The following is a 24,815-nucleotide window of genomic DNA, read 5'->3' as shown; positions in this document are numbered from 1 at the left end:
CCTTTCATTCTGTTGATTGTGCTCTTTGATTCACAAAAGTTTTTTGTTCGATGTAGTCCCATTTGTCCACTAGTTTTTGTTGCTTGTGCTTTTGGTGTCATACTGAAGAAATCATTGCCAAGTCCAATTTATGAAGATTTCCCCTTCTGTTTTCTATAAGAATTTTATAATTTGGGTTCTACATTTAGGTCTTTAATCCATTTTGAGTTAATTTTTGTATATGGTACAAGATAAGGGCCCCAATTTCTTTTGGATATAGACATTCCCATTTTCCAATCATCATTTGTGTGTGTGTGTGTGTGTGTGTGTGTGTGTGTGTGTGAGTGTTTGCTTCCAACTGTAACAGGCTATTTTTATTCTTTTGGTAATCTCTTCCAGAGTTGACTACTTCCATTTGTAGGTAATGAAATGTGTAAGGAATCCACTTGAAATGTTGGCACAGCTATGAGCATGGTCTTTCCCTCTACTTAAACTCAGAATTAAGACTTTCGGTTCTTGTTTTTTATATACCAGTCCCATAGTACTTTTCAGTGTAGAAATTATCTGCAGGTAGTCTTATGTTTTGTAGCAGTAGTCTACAACCAGGCTCTAACTTCTCCAGGACATTACACAGGATGGATTTAAATATGTATTAAACCATGAGACATTTTCTCAAATGAATTTAAATGCATTTTATTTTTAGACAACCTACATGACCTGTTGTTTTTTCTTAAAAACAATTCTTCCACTCCAAATAAATCAAGGTAAAAATAAATGAAGAGCTCAAGATGACATCATTCCCATTTGTCTAAGTCCTGGTGTTGTGTGGATGAAGAGCATCAGCCAGTTATGACAACAGGAGATACATCCAAAGTAACAGACAACTCCTTAACATTTTTCCATTTCTAAAACACCCTTAAGGAGTGCATGTATTGCATGGTGCACTGGGTGTTATACGCAACTAATGAATCATCGAACTTTACATCAGAAACCAGGATGTACTGTACAGTGACTAACATAATAAAAAAACATTAAACTTTCATAAATTTTTATTGAAAAAAAATCATATATGGGGTTACACCATCCTCCTGGTAGTCCAGCAAAGCAAACATCTGGATTCATGTTTCACCAGTAAAGAACTGATAGTTTTTGAAACTAGCAAGGGTGTGCCTGATTTGTTCTGCAGCCCCTGTCATAAAAGGTTTTAATCTTTTTGGCCTCTGTTCTTCAAGTTTGCCTTTGATTGATTTCATGTAATCTTTGATATACTTCTTGTAGGCTTCTTTTGTGAAGCTGGTTTCCTGCAAGTGATGGTTCATGACAATGTCAGCACCAGTGATTTCTGTGCTTTTGGTACTCTTGCCCTCAGGACCTTCAGTGGCGGCATTTCCACCAATGAGCAGCAAGTCATCAATGTCACCCTCTGTCCTACTGACCATCTTCCCCTCTATCTCCAGGCACAGGCCATCCATGATCTGGATCTTGTAGATGTTGGAGAACATCTCATCATGCCTGATGAGGTCTGGGTAGATAATTATAATAGGAGCTAGAGAGAGAGGAGGGTGGCCCTAGATTAGCAGGAGCTGGGAGCTCTGAGTCCATAGTATAGTACAGCATGGGTGGCACTTGGCGGGAGGAGAAGCAGGCAGAAAAGTCCCATCACCATTTGTTGATAAGATGTCCTTTCCCCATTAAATGGTCTTGGCACCTTTGTTAAGCATAATTTGACCATATATGCAAAGACATATTGCTAGGATCTTTATTCTGCTCCATTGGTCTATTTGTCTGCCTTTATGACTGTACACTGCTTTGATTATTGTAGGTTTGTAATATTTTGAAATCTGGAAGTATGTCCTCCAAATTTGTTCTTTTTCAAAATTGTTTTGGTTGAGTTCCTGAGACTCCATATGAATTTTAAAATGTTTTCTCTATTTCTGTAAAAAGTATGTTGGGATTGTGATAGGGATTGTATTGAATCAGTAGAGCATATTGGGTGGTATGGACATCTTAATAATATTAAACCTTGAAATCCATAAACATGGGATGTCTTTCCATTTGTGTCTTTTAAAACTTCTTTCAGCAATATTTTCTTATTTTCTGTGTACAAGTCTTTCACCTCCATAGTTAGGTTTATTTCTAAGTATTGTATTATTTTGATGCTATTGTAAATGACATCGTTTTCTTAATTTCCTTTTTGAATTGTTCACAGTTCATGTACAGAAAAACAACTTGTATTTAATTTTTGATTTTGCATCCTTCAACTTTGCTGAATTCGTTCTTTAGTTCTATCTGTGTGTATGTGTGTGCAAAATCTTTAGTATTTTCTACATATAAGATCAAGTAATCTGCAAACAGATAATTTTACTTCTTTTTAAAAGTTTTTATTTAAATTCCAGTTAGTTAACATACAGTGTAATATTAGTTTCAGGTGTACAACATAGTGATTCAACACTTCCGTACAACACCCAGTACTCGCAAGTGCTCTCCTTAATCCCCATCACCTATTTAACTAATTCTCCTACCCACCTCCCCTCCGGTAACATCAGTTTGTTCTCTATAGTTAAGAGCGTCTTTGCTAGCCTCTCTTTTTTCCCTTTGCTCATTTCTTTTGTTTCTTAAATTCCACATATGAGTGAAATCATATGGTATTTGTCTTTCTGTGATTGACTTATTTTGCTTAGCATAATACACACTAGCTCCATCCATGTCCTTGCAAATGGCAAGATTTTAATCATTTTATGGCTGGATAATATTCCTCTGTGTGTGTGTGTGTGTACATTTGTGTATAAATATACCATTCTTTAGCTATTCATCAGTCAATGGACATTTGGGCTCTTTCCATAATTTGGCTATTGTAGAAAATGCTGCTATAAACATAAGGGTGCATGCATCCCTCTGAGTTAGTATTTTTGGGGGTAAATACGTAGTAGTGCAATTGCTGAATCTTAGGGTAGTTCTATTTTTAACTTTCTGAGGAATCTACATACTGTTTTCCAGAGTAACAGCACCAGTTTGCATTCCCACCAACAGTGCAGGAAGGTTCCCCTTTCTCCACATCCTCACCAACATCTGTTGTTTCTTGTGCTGTTGATTTTAGCCATTCTCACAGGTGTGAGGTGATATCTAATTGTAGTTTTGATTCATATTTCCCTGATGATGAGTCTGTTGGCCATCTGTATGTCTTTTTTGGAAAAATGTCTATACATGTCTTCTGCCTATTTTTTAATTGGATTATTAATTTTTGGGGTGTTGAGTTGTATAAGTTCTTATATATTTTTTATAATAACCCTTTATCAGCTATGTCAATTCCAAATATTTTCTCCCATTCAGTAGGTTGCCTTTAGTTTTGTTGATTGTTTTCCTGTGCAAAAGCTTTTTATTTTAACGAAGTCCTAATAGCGTATTTTTGCTTTTGTTTCCTTTGCCTCTGGAGACATATCCAGAAAGAAGCTGCTACGACAGATGTCAAAGAGGTTACTGCCTGTGTTCTCCTCTAGTATTTTTATAGTTTCAGGTATCACATTTAAGTCTTTAATCCATTATGAATTTATTTTTGTGTGTGGTATAAGAAAGTGGCCCAGTTTCATTCTTTTGCATGTTGCTCTCCATAGACTTTTATATTTTTTAATGTATGCATTAACAGCTATAAATTTCTCCATTAGCACTGGTTTTGCTGCATCTCATATATCTTGGTATATTTTGTTTTTGTTTTCATTCATCTTTAAGTATTTTCTAATTTTCCTAGTAATTTCATTTTTGACCTATTTGCTATTTGATCTTGTTTAATTTCTGCAATTTGTGAATTTTCCAGTTTTCCTTCTTTTATTGATTTCTAAGTTAATGCCACGTCATTGAAGAAGATATTTTGTATATCTTTCTTTTTAAATAAATCAAGACTTGTTTTATGGCATAACATATTGTCTTTCTTGGAGAATGTCCTATGTACACTTAGAATAATGTGTATTCTGCTTTTGTTAAATAGAGTGTTCTGTAATTGTTGATTAGGTCTCATTCATTTATTATGTTGTTCAAGTTTTTTATTTCCTTACTTATCTTCTGCCTACTTCATCCACACATTATGGAAAATGATGTATTGAAGTCTTTTAACTATTACTGTAGAAGTATTTCTCCCTACAATTCTGTCAATTTTTGCTTCATAAAGTATCTATTAGGTATGTAAATATTTATATTTGTTATATCTTCCTACTGTATTGACCCTTTATTAATATAAAATGTCCTCTGTTTCTTATAATCATTAAAAATCTACATCTATTATTTCTGGTATTAGTATACTCACCACAGCTTTCTATTGGTTACCCATTATTTCATTTTTAATCTGTCTTTGGAGATCAAATGAGTCTCTTATGGAGAGCATGTAGATGGATCATGCCTTTTTAAGCTCTTCTGCAATTCTATTTATTTTGATGGGAGCGTTTAATTCATTTACATTTAATTATTGATAAGGATAGTCTTACCTCTGCCATTATGTTATTTATTATAAGTCTTATAGTTTTTATGTCCCTCATTTCCTCCATTATTGCCTTCTTTTGTATTGAATTTATTTTTGTAATAAAATTTTTAATTGCCTTCTCAGTTTCTTTTGGATATATTTTATAGATTTTTTTTACTTAATTATTTATTTTTTAAATAATTTTTTATTATGTTATGTTAGTCACCATACAGCATATCCTTAGTTTTTGATGTACTGTTCCATGATTCATTATTTGCATATATACCCAGTGCACCATGCAATATGTGCCCTCCTTAATACCCATCACTGGCCTATCCCAGTCCCCCACCCACCTCCCCTCTGAAGCCCTCAAGTTTGTTTCCCAGAGTCCACAGTCTCTCATGGCTCATTCCCTTTTCTGTTTACCCCCCTTCATTCTTCCCTTCCTTCTCCTACCAATCTTCCTGCTATTTCTTATGTTCCATAAATGAGTGAAACCATATGATAATTGTCTTTCTCTGCTTGACTTATTTCACTTGGCATAATATCCTCCAGTCCCATCCATGTTGCTGCAAATGTTGGGTAATTGTTCTTTCTGATGGCTGAGTAATATTCCATTGTATATATGGACCACATCTTCTTAATCCAGTCATCTGTTGAAGGGCATCTCGGCTCCTTCCACGATTCAGCTATTGTGGACAATGCTGCTATGAACATTGGGGTGCATATGGCCCTTCTCTTCACTACGTGCAGGTATTTTCTTTGTGGTTACCATGGGGATTAAATTTAACATTCTAAAGTCATAACAATCTAATTTGAATTCCTCCCAACTGAACTCCAGTAGACTACAAAACTTTCCTCCATATAGCTCCATCACCCTTCTGTTATTGTTATCACAGATTATATCTTTGTACATTGTGCACCCAAAAGCATTGCTTAATGATTACTTTTTTACTTGTGCTTTAAATAGTATTTTAAAATGTGGAGTTACAACCCCAAATAAAATGATACTAGCTTTTATAATTGCCCTGTATTTATCTTTACTACAGGTCTTTATTTCTTCATATAGCTTCAAGTTACTGTCTCGTGTCCCTTTCATTTTAATTTGCTCCCTTTAGCATTTCTTGCAGGGTATAGCTAGTGGAAATGAACTCCCTCAACTTTTGTTTATCTGAGAATGTTTTAATTTCTCTCCATTTTTAAAAAAAACAGTATTTGCCAGGTAAAGAATTCTTGGTATAAATTTTTCCTTCAGCATTTTGAATATATAAACTCACTACATTTTGGCCTCCAAGGTGTCTGATGCTGATAATCTTAAGGAGGATCCCTTGTGTGTGAAAGTCACTTTTCTTTTGCTGCTTTCAAGATTCTCTGTCTTTGTCCTTTGGTAGTTTGATTATAATGTGTCTTAATGTGGATCAGTTTGTTTTTCCTACATGGAGTTCATTGAGCCTCTTAGATTTGTACGTGCATGTCTTTCATCAAATCTGTAAAGTCTTCAGCCATTACTTCTTTGGATAATTTCTGCTCTTTTTTTTTCTTTCAAGTTTTTATTTAAATTCCAGTTAGTTAACATACAGTATAGTATTAATTTCAGGTGTAGAATTTAGTAACTCATCACTTACATACAACACCCAGTGCTCATCACAAGTGCCCTCCTTAATACCCATCACCCATTTAACCCCCCCCCCCAACCTCCCCTCCAGCAACCCTCAGTTTGTTCTCTATAGTTAAGAGTCTGTTTTCTGGTTTGCCTCTCTCTTTACTCCTCCTCTGTTGATCTGTTTTGTTTCTTAAATCCCACAATTGATTGAAATCATATGGTAGTTATCTTTCTCTGACTGACTTATTTCATTTAGCACCAAAGGAAACAATCAACAAAACTAAAAGTCAACCTTCTGAATGGGAGAAGGTAATTGCAAATGACATATCTGATAAACTGCTAGTATCCAAAATATATAAAGAACTTATAAAACTCAATACCCAAAAAACAAATCTCTGCTCTTATCTCTTTTCTCCTGGAATTCCTACAATTGTATATGTTGGTCTGTTGGTCAGCTTGATGGTGTCCCACAGGTGTCTTAGGCTCTGTTCACTTTTCTTCGTTTTTTTCTTCCTATTCATGAGACTCAATAATTTCCATTGCCCTTACTTCAAATTAACTGATTCTTTTTACCGCTTGCTCAAATATGCCTTTGAGCTTCTAAAGTATATTTTCAATTCAGTTATTTTAGCTTTCAATTCCAAAAATCCTTTTTGGTTTCTTTTTATTATTTCTCTTTATTGATATCCTTATTTTGTTCATACATTATTCCTTTCTTTGTCCTGTTAGTTTTTTGAGCATCTATAAGACAGTTGTTTTAAAGTCTTTGTTATGTGCAACACTTGTGCTTCCTCAGGCAACTTTTCTGTAGATTTATTTTGTTCGTTGGAATGAGTCACACTCTCATGTTTCTTTGTATGTCTTATGATCTTTTGTTGAAAACTGAACATTTGATAACTGTGGAGATTAGATTATCTCTCCCATATCCAGGATTTTACTGTTTTTTTATGTTATGTTTGTAGGGTGCCTCCTGGCTGGAAATCAGCCTGAGGTGAAAGTTTAAATTCTCAGGGCTTTTCTGAGACTGTCTTTCCTTGTGCATGCACAGTGGCTTTCTAAATTATCCTGTATATGCAGTTGTTTTTGAATGCCCCCCCAATACCCCGGATGCATCTCTCTACATACCTTGGTAGCCACCTTAGCTGGTAGGTGTGAAACAATGATCAGCCTCTGTGCCTGCACCTCAGTGATCTGAAACCACCAAAAATCAGAACACAAACCCCAATTCTTAGAGGACAATGTCTTTGCTGTCTACCTTGGCTCCAGAAAGTCATGTTTCAAATGCAGGTTGGTGTCCCACAGCTGCCTGCCATGAGCCCGGAGATTGGAGAATTAGTAGCTGCTACCACACTGAAGGCTGAAATTGACTATTATCCATAGTTTATTAGCTAACCTTTCCTCTAAAAGCTGCAAAAGTTCAAACAGAATCCATAATTTCAATCTAGTCACTTCAGACATTTTTTTACCAGTAAAATTATTTTCTAAGTGGAGAGATGGTTTCATGGCACTTTCTACTCCACTATCTTCCCAGATACCGTTTTTGAACAATCCATCTTTTTCCTGCAGACTGACATGCCATCTTTATTATATATAAAATCTTTGTATCTATTTTGGTCAGTTTCTGATTTCTAATCTGTTCTACAGTTCTATTTTTAACCCATCACCAAATCACCTAATTATTGTAGTTTCATGATAAACACTTATACATTTTAAATTCAATTTCATATTTTGAATGTAAGGTCTGATATAGGTAGTGCTAGACTAGAGGAGGAATGAAATATAAGACGCTAGTGAAATGCATGGTTCCTGCTAGTTTTCATGATCACTGTGAAATTAAGTCTGTGTATTTTATCACTTTAACCTAGTGCCTAGCACGGTGCTAATCACAGTCACCACTTGACAGAAGATGAGAATTAATGGACTTTGTCTCTCAGATAGCAGCTCTTCATGTATGGAAGTCCTGCCCTCAGCTGGCTAGATGGCCACACACTCTGAGTACTCTTCCCTGTTAACTGCTTTTGCCTTTTCTTTCAGATTCCAAAGACAGGAGCCCACAGGAGAACCTAAACCTATGCCTTCCTGGTGTGATGCCTTCTAGGTCTGGAGAACCTGAGGCAGTTCTTGTGGTATTTATAAAATTATCCAGAGAGGAGTGAAGCTGTTGACATCCAATATTTGAATGAGTTTCTTTAAGTGGATACAGCGTCCCTCCTCATTGGCATCTGCAGTCACTTTAGAATCTTTCAGAGCTCACCGTTGTGGTTTAGATGCTGCCAATAGCGTTTATTAGTGCTAAACTGTCACTTTTTTTTGCTATTAATATGAAATAAACAGACTAATGTTTTAAGCCATGATAACCATCATCATACACACATTTTATCTTGTCTCATTTGTCTACTTTAATTATGTATTTCTACAAGTGAAAGTGCTAAACCCCAAAATACAGACCACTTCTGTTTACTGATATTATAAAATTATTTCTGCATTAAAGTCACACCATAGTACAGTCCTTACAGAAAGTTATTGGCATGCTTGTTTACTCAATTCCTCTGATTTTATGTATCCAACATTTAAGCCTCACCAATGTCATAGATGAAAACCAGTATTTTTTCATTATATATGAATTTAAAGATTCTTTTAATATTTTAGTTGTTCAATCTTTATTTCTTGTTCATATTATTTAATCATTTTGCTTTACACCTTCTCACATGTTCCTTAAGATTTGTGCCTTCCCTCTCTTGGTCCTAAGATAAATACCAAAGTTGGTTAAATCCAAGCCTTGTGGTCTTGTCATGAATGACTACAAAGCTACTTTGGGAGGCACTTATGCATAAATTCTTGTCTATTACTGATCACTTGTAAGTAAAGTAACTGGCTAAAGCTTGAAAGATGGTCCTTGACAGAAACTAGAGCTTATTCTTTATGAAATATCAGGATGATTACATTTCTCACTCCCTGATGCCTTTATATTTAATTCCAATCTGTGTATTGCAACTTGGTAAAAGTTTTCTGGGTGCCACCTGTGAAGCTGAATTAAATTCAGGCGTTCTATTTGAGTCAGCTTTGCTACTTAAAGTGAATCCTAATGTGATAGTAAGGGATGTGTCCAAAAATTTAATTAAAATTGTCATACTTTAATCACCAGCCTAACTCACCTGTTATGAGATGGATGGAATTTATTTTTTTTTAAGATTTTATTTATTTGTCAAAGAGAGAGAGAGTGCACAAGCAGGGGGAGTGGCAGGCAGAGGGAGAAGCAGGTTCCCTGCTGAGAAAGGAGCCCAATATGAGACTCGATCCCAGGACCCTGGGATCATGACCTGAGCCAAAGGCAGATGCTTAACCGACTGAACCTCCCAGGCATCCCAGGATGGATGGAATTTAGAAACGACAGGGGTAGGACAGCAATAAAGTTCCAGGGGGAAACACATTTGACAGACATCACCAGATGTGTGGTGTTCATGTGCACTTACACATATGCTCAGTGAATACACACATATACACACAGTCCTGTAGGTCCTGTTATTATAATCATAAATTTGCAGGGGGAAGGAGGGAACCTTTTGATTCTTCGGCAGAATGAGTCAAATGATACACAGGAAACACATACTTTAACAAATAAAATAACTAAAAGAATGTTAATATTTATTCCTATTGCTAATGTAAAAAATTGCCACAGATTGAGTGGCTGGTAACAGAAATTTATTCTTGCAATTGTGGGGGGGCAGAAATGCAAAATCAGTATCACTAGGCCAAAATCAAGGTGTTGGTAGTGCCATGCTCCCTCCAGAGGTCCTCAGGAACAATCCCTTTCTTGCCTCTTCCAGCATCTCGTGACTGATAGCATTCCTTGGCTTGTGTCTACATTACCCCAATCTCTGCCTCTGTGGTCACATTGCCTTCTTCCCCTTCTGTGTGTGTTTTCTCTTCTGTGTGAATGTCCCTCTACAACACTCTTAAAAAGAAATTTATGATTCCATTCAGAGACCTCTCCTAATTCAGGATAATCTCCCTACCTCAATTTCCTTAACTTAATCAACTCCTAAAAGACCCTTTTTTGCCATGTATGGTAACATTCACAGGTTACAAGAGTTAAAACATTGGTATCTTTTGGGAGGCAATTTTCAGCCTACCACAGTGTTCACTGCTGTATATTTTGTAAGAGGAAAAGTGAAAATCATCCTAAACAGTCAACTACATGAACTGGGTTCAATGATGTCACAGTCATCGGATAGAATGTTATGTGACCACTGAAATTACTTATGATGGAAACAATTATTTTTTTCCCTGTAAAACTACACAAACACACACACACACACACACACACACACACACAATATAAAGAACAGCCAGTGTTTGCAACGGTGCGGGGAACTAGACAGTGCAATACGCTGTTGGCACAAATATATATTACAACATTTCGGTGATTTATTAGAAATAAATAGTAAAATATACAATGTTCAGGCTTTTTGGTAAAAGTTTTAGGTCTAGGACTTTTCGTGTAGCTATACATACTTCCTTCTCAAATGAAAATTGTATAGAGAAAGTTGATTACTGTAGCTAGTTTGTAGTAGCAGAAATGGGAAAGAAGCACAATATCCCTCACAAATGGAAGAGTAGGAAATCTTTAAAAAGAGAAAGAGATTACATTTGTACTTTAAATGGAAAGACAGGCATGATATATTCAATGAAAACCATGGAAAGATAGACTAGATACATTGTTAACCTGAAAATCAAGACCCACACTATTTTCTGTAGAGATGGAAAAAGAAAGAAGACACAAGGAATATATGCTTCTGTGTTGTCGGAATTAATTTACAACAAACATTTAATACTTTTGTAGCCAGAAACCAGTTATTGAGTTAAAAATCTGAAAATATGGGAAATACTGTGATGTATCTTCACAAGACTGGTTCTCCCCCTCCTGAAGACAGTTTCCTTGTTTACAAAATTAAAAAAAAAAAACAACTTCATAGTATTTCCCTAAAGATGTAATGACATAATGTTTGTTAGAGCGAAGGATGATGAAAATTTAACCCCAAGATATTAATGAAATTGCGGTAAAATATTTTTATTGTTCAGTTGTAAACATTTTATGACCTCCACTTTGAATTCTTTAATCCTTAGATTATTTTGAAGTGTGCCTAAATTTCAAAACACTTTTTTTGTTTGAAGTTATTTTGCAATTGATTTCTAACTTACTTGTATAGCGGTCAAATAACATAATCTATATAACCATTCTTTGAAATTTGTTGAGATTTGTTTTATAACCCTTTCAGTAAATGCTCCAGTTTTGTTTCAATGAATGTATATACTCAAATTGTTAGGTGCACTGTCTTATATGCTTTCCTTAAATCAAGCTTATTGTGTTGCTGAAATATTCTATCACTTGTTTCTTTTTGTTCCTTGATGTAACAATTACAGTCTTTAAATCTCCCACTGTGATGATGGGCATAACCATTTCTTCATATAATTCTTTGAATATTTGTTTATTTATCTTGAAGTTATTTTATTAGGTAAATTAGAAATTTTATCATAAAGTTACCATCTTGATCAAATTCTATTTTTCAGAGTTTAATAAAGTTACATTATAATTTTTTTATTAGCGAGCATGATACATAATTTTTTATTCTCTTAATTTCGATAATTTTGTATCCTTTTAGATGTTTCTTGCAAACAAGATATACTTGGATTCTTTCTGTAACCAGTCTGAATATCTTTGTCCTTTGAATGTTAATCTTGTTACATTTTTGTAATGAATCATATATTTAAATTTATTTTCCATTTTGATTTGTGCTTTCTACCATTCTAAACTCATCTATTTTTCTCTCCTTTGCTTCTTCTGAATTGACTTGAATATTTTTTCTTGTTCTGTTTTAAAAATCTGCTAATTCAAAAGTTATATGTTCTATTATTTTAGTGGTTAACTTATTCATTTTTGTTGAAAAGAATAAAAACCTTTCAAACTCAAAACACTTTAAACTCTACTCACCTCCCAACTCACATTCTTGTCATGTATTTAATTCTTTGCTATGTTTTTATCTCGTAAGGTATCATTATTTTTTATGCCAATGTTTCTTTAGATTTACACATATTTCTGCTTTTATTACTTTTCATTCCTTTTTACATCTCAAGTCGTCCTCTTCTGCCTGATTTACAATTTAAAAATTATTTTAGTGACTTAGTTTTTGGAAAATCTATTACTATTTATCTGAACTGTCTTTATTTCAACAACATTCTTTGCATTGATTTTTAGTGAGCATTTAGAATATACATTAAAATCCAGAATAAAAAACACCTATACACGTACTTGGATTCAATAAAGGAGAGCACGTGATGTGATGACCACTGGGTGTTATACGCAACTGATGAATCATTGACCACTACATCTGAAACTAATGATGTACTGTATGTTGGCTAACTGAATTCAAATAAAAATAAATAAATACATACATACATATTTATCTTTTTTACATTTTTTGGCCTAAACCTTTAAAAATAAGTTACACCATAACATGTAAGCCTAAATATTTTGCCATACATCTTCAAACTATAAGAACATTCTCCTACCAAAACAAACTACCATTATCACTAGCAGTAAGATTAACTATTATTCCCTATATCTGATCCACTCTACACTAAAATTTTCCCAGTTGTTCCAAAATGTAGTTTATAGCAGTTTTACAAGCCAGATTTCAATCAAGAATCACACATGCATTAGTTGTTACATTTCTTGAATCTCATTTAATCTACAATATTTTTTCCTCTTGACTTTTTTCCCATGACATTGACTTTTTGAAGAAATTGTGATGATTATTTTGAATAATGTCCCACATTCCTAATTTGACAGAATATTCATGATATTATTTCACTTGTCTTATGCCCTGTATTTCCTATGCCCTAAAAATTAGATCCAAAAGCTGGATTCATGTAATTATTTTTTCCCTCTCATTCTCTGGGGGTGGCAATCTACATTGATAGCTTTGTCTCTTTTACATTAAGGGTTTAATTCCATTGTGTTCTGGCTTCCATTGATGTTGCTGAGAATCAGCTGCATGTATAAGTTGTATCCCTTTGAAGGGAATTTATTTTCTCTAGCTCTTATTAAGCTCCTCTTAATTTCATGTATATGAGTTTGATGTCTACAGTTTTACTATGAAGGGTTTAGATGTGTATATCTTTTTCTTAAGTTGCTTTAGATTCGCTGGGGTTTCTGAAGATGTGTTCTATGTTTTTCATCAATTCTGAAATATTCTCATTGTCTCTTCAAATGTTGCCTCATTCCTTCTTTTCCTTCTATACGAAATATTCTGTCTCTTATTGTTAACTGCAGAAAAATTTAATAAACCTAAATCCCACTTAATGCATTTTCTCTTCATGTGAATTTAATATGTTATAAAATATCAATTTCAATTAGTATACACTGTCCTTTGCAGAATTTCAATTTGTATTTATTTTTCTAATCTATTTAGGATTTTTGTTGGCACTTAATTGATAATTTCATTTCTTTTTTCTAGAAACCTATTAAATATATTTAATACTCCATGATTGAAACCCAAACTCTGAAGTTCTTGAGAGTTTTGATTCTTAGAGTAGTGAGTCTTGAATCTATTTCCTCATGTGTCTTTTGTGATGTCTGACTGTGAAGTACATATTTTCCTTTAAAATACATCTATTATAATTCTTTAAGGCCTAAGATAAAGGTAGATTTCCTCCAGGGATTTGTTTGTTTGAGCAATGTACCTAGGTTCACAACTTTTTTGGAACCTCAAAATTGTCTACATGATATTTATTAGACCGCCCAAATAGAATGACATGAAACTTCTAATTTGTGTGTGAATTGGCTTGATTAAAAATTTTCGTGGTTGTGATGTCATTGAAAATGGTGGAGTAAGAAACTCCAAAACTCTATTCTTTACCAAAAAAAGAAATTAAAGTGGCATAAACTGTCAAAGTCAAATGTTTTAGAAAACTGTAATCTAATAAAAAAATAACCAAGGGAACATTTAATGAGGAAAAAAACCTGCTAACTTTCAGTAACAGTGTTGTAGCCTTTTAACTTGCCACCTACTATCCTACACCACCTAGCTCATAGGCAGCCATGTGGATGGCTGCCTGTGTTCCTGGTTTACCTCGCTTGATCCAGAGGGGCAACACAGACCTTATTCTCAAAGAAATGTGTTTTTGTTATCTCACCTCTCTGAAGGTTTCCAGAGGCGTTGTCTAAGGACTTGACTTTTTTTTTTTTCTACCTGCCATGGAATTTTCTTAAAGAAGAAGTGGCTTATCAGGAGGCACTTGCTGAAATCATTTATAGATAAACAAACTGCTGCAACCACGTGGAATAAGCAATAGACAGACTAAAAAGCCTGGGAAGGAAAAGGCTAGGGAAGGAGATACATGGGAAAATTAGGGCTTTTAAAAGCACCCAGAGATAACAAAAAAGCCTAGAAAGCCACATATATGTCCAGATAGAGATACATGCTGAGAAAATACTGGGAAGATCCTAAAACTTTATCTCCTGCTGACCTTTCAAGTCATGTAGGCAGGAAGTGAAGGAAGAAGAAAAAATGTAAATTGCAGATCTAAGCACTGAAGGAATGCCCCAACACAGCAAAAACTGGGAGAGTGTCTTTTTGATTTTCTTGGCTACAGATATTTAAGGAAATATCTGTCAAATTCCTAGCTGACCCTTAAGATAAGAGAACAGGGATTCTGGAGACCAAAAATGACAAAGAATACAGTCTCTAAATAATTTAGAAAAGTCATTAAACAAACAAAAAATTACAATGCAAAAGGTGCAACAAAAAACCATGGAGAGGAAAGAAAACCCTATTTATAGAGCAACCACATTATAATATTCTATATGTCTAGTTTTCAACAGAAAATGAAGCATGTAAAGAAATATGAAAGGCAGGCCAATTCACAAGAAACAAACAAACAAAGAAACAAAGAAACAAACAAAAAAACGAAGTAGAAATAGTCCCCGAGTAAGCCCAAACATTGGATTTAATAAAGACTTTAAAGCAAGTACCCTAAGTATGTGGAAAAAGTTAAAGGAAAGCATGAAAAAAAGGCAATCGAAATCTGGAGAACAATGTCTCAAAAAGTAGAGAATATCAATAAAGAGGTAGAAACCATAAAAAAAGAAACAAAATTTCTGTAGATAAAAAACAATACTTAGGGGGCGCCTGGGTGGCACAGCGGTTAAGCGTCTGCCTTCAGCTCAGGGCTTGATCCCGGCGTTATGGGATCGAGCTCCACATCAGGCTCTTCTGCTATGAGCCTGCTTCTTCCTCTCCCACTCCCCCTGCTGTGTTCCCTCTCTCGCTGGCTGTCTCTATCTCTGTCAAATAAATAAATAAAATATAAAAAAAAAACAATACTTAGAATGAAAATTTATTAGAAGGGTTCAAGAGCAGGTTTCAGCAATTAGAAGAAAAAATCAGCAAACTTAAAAATAGTTCAATTGAGCTTATTCAGTCTGTGGAACAGAAAGTAAAAAGAATGGAAAAAATGAACACAGCCTAAGATACCTCTGGAGAAACAACAAGTACACCAACATACAAATAATGGGAGTCATAAGAGGAAAAAAGAAAAGGAAGCAGAAATAATATTTACAGAACAGAATGTCACAACTGATACAAACAAAGACTTTACTGGCAACATGGCATCATTAAAATCATCTCTCAGTTTTCAGTCTCAATGTGAATGGCTTAAATGCTCCCATAATGTCACAGGGTTGCAGACTGGATAAAAAGAAATGACCCATCCATTTGCTGTCTACAAGAGACTCATTTTGGACCCAAAGATACATTCAGACTGAAAGTAAAGGGATGGAGTACCATCTTTCACACAAATGGACCTCAAAAGAAAGCTGGGGTAGCAATTCTCATATCAGATAGATTGGATTTTAAACTAAAGACTATAGTTAGAGACACAGAAGGGCACTATATTATTCTTAAAGGATGCATCCAACAAGTGGATATGACAATTATAAATATCTATGCCCCCAACAGGGGAGCGGCAAGATACACAAGCCAACTCTTAACCAGAATAAAGAGACATATAGATAAAAATACATTAATAGTAGGGGACCTCACACCCCACTATCAGAAATAGACAGAACACCCTTGAAAAAACTAAGCAAAGAATCAAAGGCTTTGAATGCCATACTCGATGAGTTGGACCTCATAGATATATATAGAACACTACACCCCAGAACCAAAGAATACTCATTCTATTCTAATGCCCATGGAACATTCTCAAGAATAGACCATGTTCTGGGACACAAAACAGGTCTCAACCGATACCAAAAGACTGAAATTATCCCCTGCATATTCTCAGACCACAACGCTCTGAAATTGGAACTCAACCACAAGGAAAAAACTGGAAGAAACTCATACACTTGGAGAGTAAGAACCATCCTGCTCAGGAATGACTCAATAAACCAGGAAATCAAAAATCAAATTAAACAATTAATGGAGACCAACGAGAATGAAAACACAACGGTCCAAAACCTATGGGATACTGCAAAGGCAGTCCTAAGAGGGAAATACATAGCCATTCAAGCCTCAGTCAAAAGAATAGAAAAATCTAAAATGCAGTTTTTATATTCTCACCTCAAGAAGCTGGAACAGCAACAGAGGGACAAGGCCTAACCCACTCATGAGGAAGCAGTTGACCAAGATTAGAGCAGAAATCAATGAATTAGAAACCAGAAGTACAGTAGAGCAGATCAACAGGACTAGAAGCTGGTTCTTTGAGAGAATCAATAAAATTGACAAACCGCTGGCAAGACTTATCCAAAAGAATAGAGAAAGGACCCAAATTAATAAAATTATGAATGAAAAAGGAGAGGTCATGACCAACACCAAGGAAATTAGAAGGATTATTAGAAACTTTTATCAACAGCTCTATGCCAATAAATTAAGCAATCTGGAAGAGATGGAGGCCTTTCCGGAAACCTATAAACTACCAAGACTGAAACAGGAAGAAATTGATTTTTTAAACAGGCCAATTAATTATGAAGAGATTGAGTCAGTGATAAACAACCTTCCAAATAACAAAACTCCAGGCCCGGACGGTTTTCCTGGGGAATTCTACCAAACATTCAAAGAAGAAATAATACCTATTCTCCAAAAGCTATTTCAAAAAATAGAAACAGAAGGAAAACTACCAAACTCATTCTATGAGGCCAATATTACCTTGATCCCCAAACCAGGCAAAGACCCCATCAAAAAGGAGAATTACAGACCGATTTCCCTAATGAATATGGATGCCAAAATTCTCAACAAGATCCTGGCTAATAGAATCCAACAGTACATTAAAAGGATTATCCATCATGACCAAGTGGGATTCATACCTGGGATGCAAGCGTAGTTCAACATTCGCAAATCGATCAGCGTGATACATCATATCAACAAGAAAAGACTCAGGAACCATATGATCCTCTCATTGACGCAGAAAAAGCATTTGACAAAATACAGCATCCTTTCCTGATTAAAACCCTTCAGAGTGTAGGAATAGAGGGTACATTTCTCAATCTCATAAAAGCCATCTATGAAAAGCCTACAGCAAATATTATCTTAATGGGGAAACGCTGGAAGCCTTTCCCTTAAGATCAGGAACACGACAAGGATGCCCACTCTCACCATTATTATTCAACATAGTCCTAGAAGTCCTTGCAACAGCAATCAGACAACTAAAAGGGATAAAAGGTATCCAAATTGGCAACAAAGAAGTCAAACTGTCTCTCTTCACAGATGACATGATACTCTAGATGGAAAATCCAAAAGAATCCACCCCCAAACTACTAGAAGTTATGGAGCAATTCAGTAATGTGGCGGGATACAAAATCAATGCTCAGGAATCAGTTGTATTTCTTTTTTTTTTTTTAAAGATTTTATTTATTTATTTGACAGAGATAGAGACAGCCAGCGAGAGAAGGAACACAGCAGGGGAGTGGGAGAGGAAGAAGCAGGCTCCCAGCAGAGGAGCCCGATGTGGGACTCGATCCCAGAACGCTGGGATCACGCCCTGAGCCGAAGGCAGACACTTAACGACTGCGACACCCAGGCGCCCAGGAATCAGTTGTATTTCTATACATGAACAATGAGACGGAAGAAAGAGAAATTAGGGAATCCATTCCCTTTACAATAGCACCAAAATTCATACGTTATCTCGGAATTAACTTAACCAGAGACGTAAAGGTTCTGTATTCTAGAAACTACAAATCACTCTTGAAAGACATTGAAGAAGACACAAAAAGATGGAAAAGTATTCCATGCTCACGGATTGGAAGAAGAAACATAGTTAAAATATCTATGCTACCCAGAGCAATGTACACTTTCAATGCCATCCTGATCAAAATACCAATGACATTTTTCAAAGAACTGGAACAAACAGCCCTTAAATTTGTGTGGAACCAGAAAAGGCCCCAAATCACCAGGGAATTCTTGAAAAGGAAAAACAAAGCTGGGGGTATCACGTTGCCAGATTTCAAGCTATACTGCAAAGCTGTGATCACAAAGACAGCATGGTACTGGCACAAAAACAGACACATAAACCAATGGAACAGAATAGAGAACCCAGAAATGGACCCTCAGCTCTTCGGGCAACTAATCTTTGACAAAGCAGGAAAAAACACACAGTGGAAAAAGGACAGTCTCTTCAATAAATGGTGCTGGGAAAATTGGACAGCTACATGCAAAAGAATGAAACTTGACCACTCTCTCACACCATACACAAAGATAAACTCCAAATGGATGAAAGACCACGATGTGAGACAGGAATCCATCAAAATCCTAGAGGAGAACATAGGCAGCAACCTCTTTGATATCGGCCACAGCACCTTTTTTCATGACACACCTCCAAAGGCAAGAGAAACAAAAGAAAAATGAACTTGCGGGACTTCATCAAGATAAAAAGCTTTTGCACAGCCAAGGAAACAGTCAAAAAAACTAAGAGGCAGCCCACAGAATGGGAGAAGACATTTGCGAATGACACTACAGATAAAAGAGTGGTATCCAAGATCTATAAAGAACTTCTCAAACTCAATACGTAAGAAACAAATAAACAAATCATGAAATGGGCAGAAGATATGAACAGACACTTCTCTAATGAAGACATACAAATGGCTAACAGACACATGAAAAAATGTTCAAAATCATTAGCCACCAGGGAAATTCAAATCAAAACCACACTGAGATACCACCTTACACCAGTTAGAATGGCAAAAATTGACAAGGCAGGAAACAACAAATGTTGGAGAGGATGCGGTGGAAGGGGATCCCTCTTACATTGTTGGTTGTAATGCAAGTTGGTACGGCCACTTTGGAAAACAGTGTGGAGGTCCCTTAAAACATTAAAAATTGAGCTACCCTATGATCCAGCAATTGCACTACTGGGTATTTACCCCAGGGATACAGACGTAGTGAAGTGAAGGGCCTTATGCACCCAAATGTTCATAGCAGCATTGTCCACAATAGCTAAATCATGGAAGGAGTCGAGATGCCCTTCAACAGACGAGTGGATTAAGAAGATGTGGTCCATATATTCAATGGAATATTACTCAGCCATTAAAAAGAATGATTTCTCAACATTTGCTGCAACATGGATGGGAGTCGAGGAGATAATGCTAAGTGAAATAAGTCAAGCAGAGACAGACAATTATCATATGGTTTCACTCATTTATAGAACATAAGAAGTAGGAAGATCAGTAGCAGAAGAAAGGGAAGAAGAAAGGGGGGGGTAAACAGAAGGGGGAATGAACCACGAGAGACTATGGACTCTGGGAAACAAATGAGGGCTTCGGCGGGGGGGGGAATGGGATAGGCTGGTGATAGGTATTCAGGAGGGCACATATTGCATGGTGCACTGGGTGTTATATGCAAGTAATGAATCATGGAAATTTACATCAAAAACTAGGGATGTACTGTATGTTGACTAACATAATAAAAAATATTATTATTTAAAAAAACTAAATTCAATCGTAAAAAAAAAAAGAAAAAAGAAAATTCCAATGGCCCTTTTTTGAAGATATGGAAAAGCTGAGCCTCAAAACCCTACACAATGTCAAGGGTCCCCAAGAGCCAAAACAATCCTGAAAAATAACAAAGTCAGAAGCCTTACACTTTCCAATCTCAAAACCTACAACAAAGCTTCAGAATTAAAACAGTATGGAACTAGCATAAGAATAGAAATATAGACCTGTGGAATATAACTGAGTATCCAGAAATAAACCTACATATCTATGGTCACTTCATTTTTATGACTAGTGCCAAGACCATTCAATGGGGCAAGAACAGTCTATTCAAAAAGTGATGCTAGAACAACTGAATATTCATATGGAAAATGATGAATTTGGACCCTTACAGCATATGATCCACAAAAATTAACTCAAAATGGAGCTGTGGGGCACCTGGATGGCATAGTCGGTTAAGCATCTGACTCTTGGTTTCAGTTCAGGTCCAGATCTCAGGGTTGTAGGATCAAGCCCTGTGTGGGCTCTGTGCTCAGCACAGAGTCTGCTTGAGATTCTCTCTCCCTCTGCCCCTCCCACTTGTGCCCTGTCTGTCTCTCTCTCAAATAAATAAATAAATCCTAAAAAAATAAATCTGTTACCCAAATATGAGAAGAAATCATAAGGATAAATATTCATGACCTTGGATTCGTCAATGGTTTCTTAGATATAATATGAAAAGCACAAGCTTCTAAAGAAAAACAAATAAATTGGAATTCATCAAAATTAAAAACTTTTGTGCATCAGAAGACATTATCAAGACAATGAAATGACAACTCACAGTTGGGAGAAAATATTTGCAAGTCATGTATTTGATAAAGGTCCAGTATCCAGAATAAGTAAAATTCATAGCTCAAAAGCAAATTAACTAACCCAATTAAAAATGGGCAAAATGTTTAAACATACATTTCTTCAAATAAATATAAAAATGGCCAACAAGCATATTAAACGATGATCAACATCAGTAATCATTAGGGAAATGCAAATGAAAACCACAATGAGGTATCACTTCACACAAACTAGAATGCCTATACTAATAATTTTTAAAAAAACAATGGAATTTAGTAAGTATTGGTGAGAATGTGGAGAAACTGGAACTTCTGTACATTGCTTCTGTGAGTGTAAAATGGTACAGTCACTGTGGAAACCAGTGTGGCCATTCCTTAGTAAGTTAAACACAGAATTACCATATGACCTCAATATATCTGAGGTATTAAAATTTGATGGGAGGGGTGGGCAACCGGGAAAAGCTATTGCCTAAAAAGCCTTCTTATAAGGCTGATAAATACCAGGTATTATAATTTCAAAATGTCTTTTTAATTGGACTAGTAAATGGTGAGTAGTGATATCTCAAAATTTCATGTATTTACTGGCCATTATTATATTTTTGAATGAGTGATATGGCTTTTAAAATCCCTTATAAAGTTTTTGGAGGTAGTAGTGTTTACTGATTTACAAGAGCTTTTATATACTACATTAGATGTATTAACAGTTTGATGTACATAGTCAGATGGGCACTTTTTTTATGCAGCAAAATATTTTAATTAATCCCTTTTATATTCCTCCCTTTTGTTGTCATATGTAGGAAATCCTTTACCATGCCCATAATTCATAATTTTTAAAACATATATTAACATATACCCTCTGTTACAGTATCACAGAATAGTTTCATTGCCCTAAAATGCTTCTGTGCTCTGCCTATTAATCCCTTCCTCCCCCTTATCCCATGGTAATTTAAAACAACTATGAGATTCAACTGCCTACCTATTAGGAATGGCCACAATTAAGAACACTGGCAAAACTCCATGCCCCTAATCCATTCCTCCCCCTTATCCCACTGATCTTTTTACTGTCTCTATAGTTTTGCCTTTTCTAGAATGTCATATAGTTGGAATCATTTATGTAGTTTTTCAGATTGACTTCTTTCACTTTGTAACATGCACTTAAGTTCCCTCCATGTCTTTTCATCTCTTGATAGATTTCTTTTTAGTGCTGATAATTTCCCATTGTCTGAATTTATCAAAGTTTATCTATTCACCTGCTGAAGGATATCTTGGTTGCTTCAAAGTTTTGGCACTTATGAATGAAGCTGTATAAATTATCTTGTGTAGGTTTTTGTGTGGGCACACGTTTCACCTCCTTTGGGTAGATACTAATTAGTATGATTGCTAGATCTTGTGGTAAGAGTATGTTGTTTACTTTTGTAAGAAACTGCCAAAGTGCCTTTCAAAGTGCCTGTACCATTCTGCATCCCCTTAATAATGAATGAGAGTTCCTGTTGCTCCACATCCTTGTCAGCATTTGGTTTTGTCAGTGTTCTTAATTGTGGCCATTCCTAATAGGTAGGCAATGGAATCTCATAGCTCTTTTAAATTGTATTTCCTTTATGATACATAATGTTGAGCATTGTGTCATATATACACACACACACACACACACACACACACACACACACATATTTGGTGAGGTGTCTCTTAAGGTCCTTGGCCCATTTTTAAATTTGGTTGTTTGTTATCTAATTGTTGAGCTTTTAGATTTATTTGTATATTTTGGTTATCAGTCCTTTATCAGATATGCCTTTGAAAGTATTTTCATTCAGTTGATGGCTCATCTTCTCATTCTCTTGACAGTGTCTTTCGTAGAGCAGAATTTTTAAGTTTAACAAAGTCCAGCTTATCAATTATTTCTTTCATAGACTGTGTTTTTGGTGTTGTATCTAAAAAGTCATCACCAAACCTATGATCATCTAGATGTCCTCTTAGGTCAGCTTCTAGGAGTTTTACAGTTTTGCATTTTACATTTAGCTCTGTGATCCACTTTGAGTTGATTTTTGTGAAGGATGTAATGTCTGTGTGTAAATTCAGTTTTTTTGCATATGGATGCCAGTTATTCCAGCACCATTTATTGAGGAGACCAACGTGTCTCCATTTTATTGCCTTTACTCCTTTGTCAAAGATCAGTTCACTATTTTTTTAGAGATGGAGTGGGGAGGGGCAGAGAGAGAATCCCAAGCAGGATCCACGCCCAGTGCGGAGCCTGATGTAGGGCTCAAGCTCACACCCCTGAGATCATGACCTGAACTGAAATCAAGAGTCGGATAGCCAATGTACTAAGCCATCTAGGTGCCCCAAAGATCAGTTCACTATTTTTATGTGGGTCTATTTCTAGGCTCTCTATTCTGTTCCATTGATCTATTTGTCATTCTTTCACCACTATCACACTGCCTGCATTACTGTAGCTTTATACTAAGTCTTTTTTAAACAATATTTACTATATTTGTTCATTTTAATTTACATCAAATTCTTGTCTTTATTTTTTTATAATTTTTATTTTGTTATACTGTTTTAAGACCAAACAGTGAAAATCCTCCAATATTGTTCTCCTTCAATATGGTGTTGTATATTCTGTGTCTTTTCCCTTTCCATATAAACTTTAGAATCAGTGTGTCAATGTCTACAACTTACGTTGTTGGAATTTTGATTGGGATTTCATTGAATCTATAGATAAAATTGGGAAGAACTGACATTTTGACAATATTGAGTCTTCCTATCCATGAACATGGAACACCTCTCCATTTATTTAGCTCTTCTTTGAATTTTTTCATCAGAGCTTTGTAATTTTCCTCATATGGACCTTATACATATTTTCTTAGATTTTACACAAGTATTTCATTTTGGAGGGGGGGCAAGTGTAAATGGTATTGTGTTTTTAACTTCAAATTCCACTTGTTCATCACCGGTATACAAGAAAGCAATGGGCTTTTTATATTAACTTTGTATTCTGCAACTTTGCTATAATCACTTAGTTCCAGAGGTTGTGAGTGTGAGTGTGTGTGTGTGTGTGTGTGTGTGTGTGCGATTTTTTTCAGATTTTCTACATAGGCAATGACGTCATCTATGAACAGTTTTATTATTGCTTTCTGTTTTAAATCCATATCCCATTTATTTCCTTATCTTCTATTACCACATTAACAAGGACTTCCAATATAATGCTAAAAAGTAATAGTGAGAGGAGACATCTTTGCCTTGTCCCTGAGTGGGAAAGTTCTGGTTTCTCACCACTATGTATGATGCTAGCTGTAGGCTTTTTGCAGATTTTCTTTATCAAGTTGAGAAGTTTCTCTCTTCTTAGTTTGAAAGTTTTTATCAAAAATGGGCATTACTTTTTTTACCAAACGCTTTTTCTCTATCTATTGGTATGATCATGTGGTGTTTCCTTTTTAGCCTATTGATGTGATGGACTACATTAACTGATTTTTGAATACTGAACCAGCCCTTCATATCTGAGTAAAATCCCACTTGGTCGTGGTATATAACTTTTTTTTTTAATTTTTTTTTAAGATTTTATTTATTTATTTGACAGAGATAGAGACAGCCAGCGAGAGAGGGAACACAAGCAGGGGGAGTGGGAGAGGAAGAAGCAGGCTCATAGCGGAGGAGCCCAACGTGGGGCTCGATCCCACAACACCGGGATCACGCCCTGAGCCGAAGGCAGATGCTTAACCGCTGTGCCACCCAGGCGCCCCTTGGTATATAACTTTTTGTACACAGATCATGGTTTCCCTTTGTAATAAAGGGGAAAGAGTTTTTTTTTAAAGTTAGTCTATCTGATTTTTCTAGGTGTATGCTTTGGCTGGGAACCTGAGCTTATTTCCTTTAAATAGTTAATCCATTGTCACAATATGTCTAGGATATTTTATTCCATTCTCTCATTCAAAATGTTACCTATATGGTCAATCAATCTTCAACAAAGCAGGAAAG

General features: G+C 35.5%; 1 protein-coding gene and 1 pseudogene across 5 annotated transcripts in view; both read right to left on the bottom strand.

The window, feature by feature from the left end:
- The window catches only part of GPRASP2 (G protein-coupled receptor associated sorting protein 2), a 105,027-nt gene that overhangs the window by 21,582 nt on the left and 58,630 nt on the right, over positions 1–24,815 (bottom strand). The window lies entirely within an intron of this gene.
- LOC113244346 (translationally-controlled tumor protein-like) lies at positions 1,014–1,496 on the bottom strand (annotated as a pseudogene).

Source organism: Ursus arctos, chromosome X (genome assembly GCF_023065955.2).
Source record: "Ursus arctos isolate Adak ecotype North America chromosome X, UrsArc2.0, whole genome shotgun sequence".
In the NCBI taxonomy this organism is placed as follows: Eukaryota; Metazoa; Chordata; class Mammalia; order Carnivora; family Ursidae; genus Ursus; species Ursus arctos.
The sequence above is the reverse complement of the archived record's forward strand: the minus strand, read 5'-3'. Positions and strand labels throughout refer to the sequence as shown.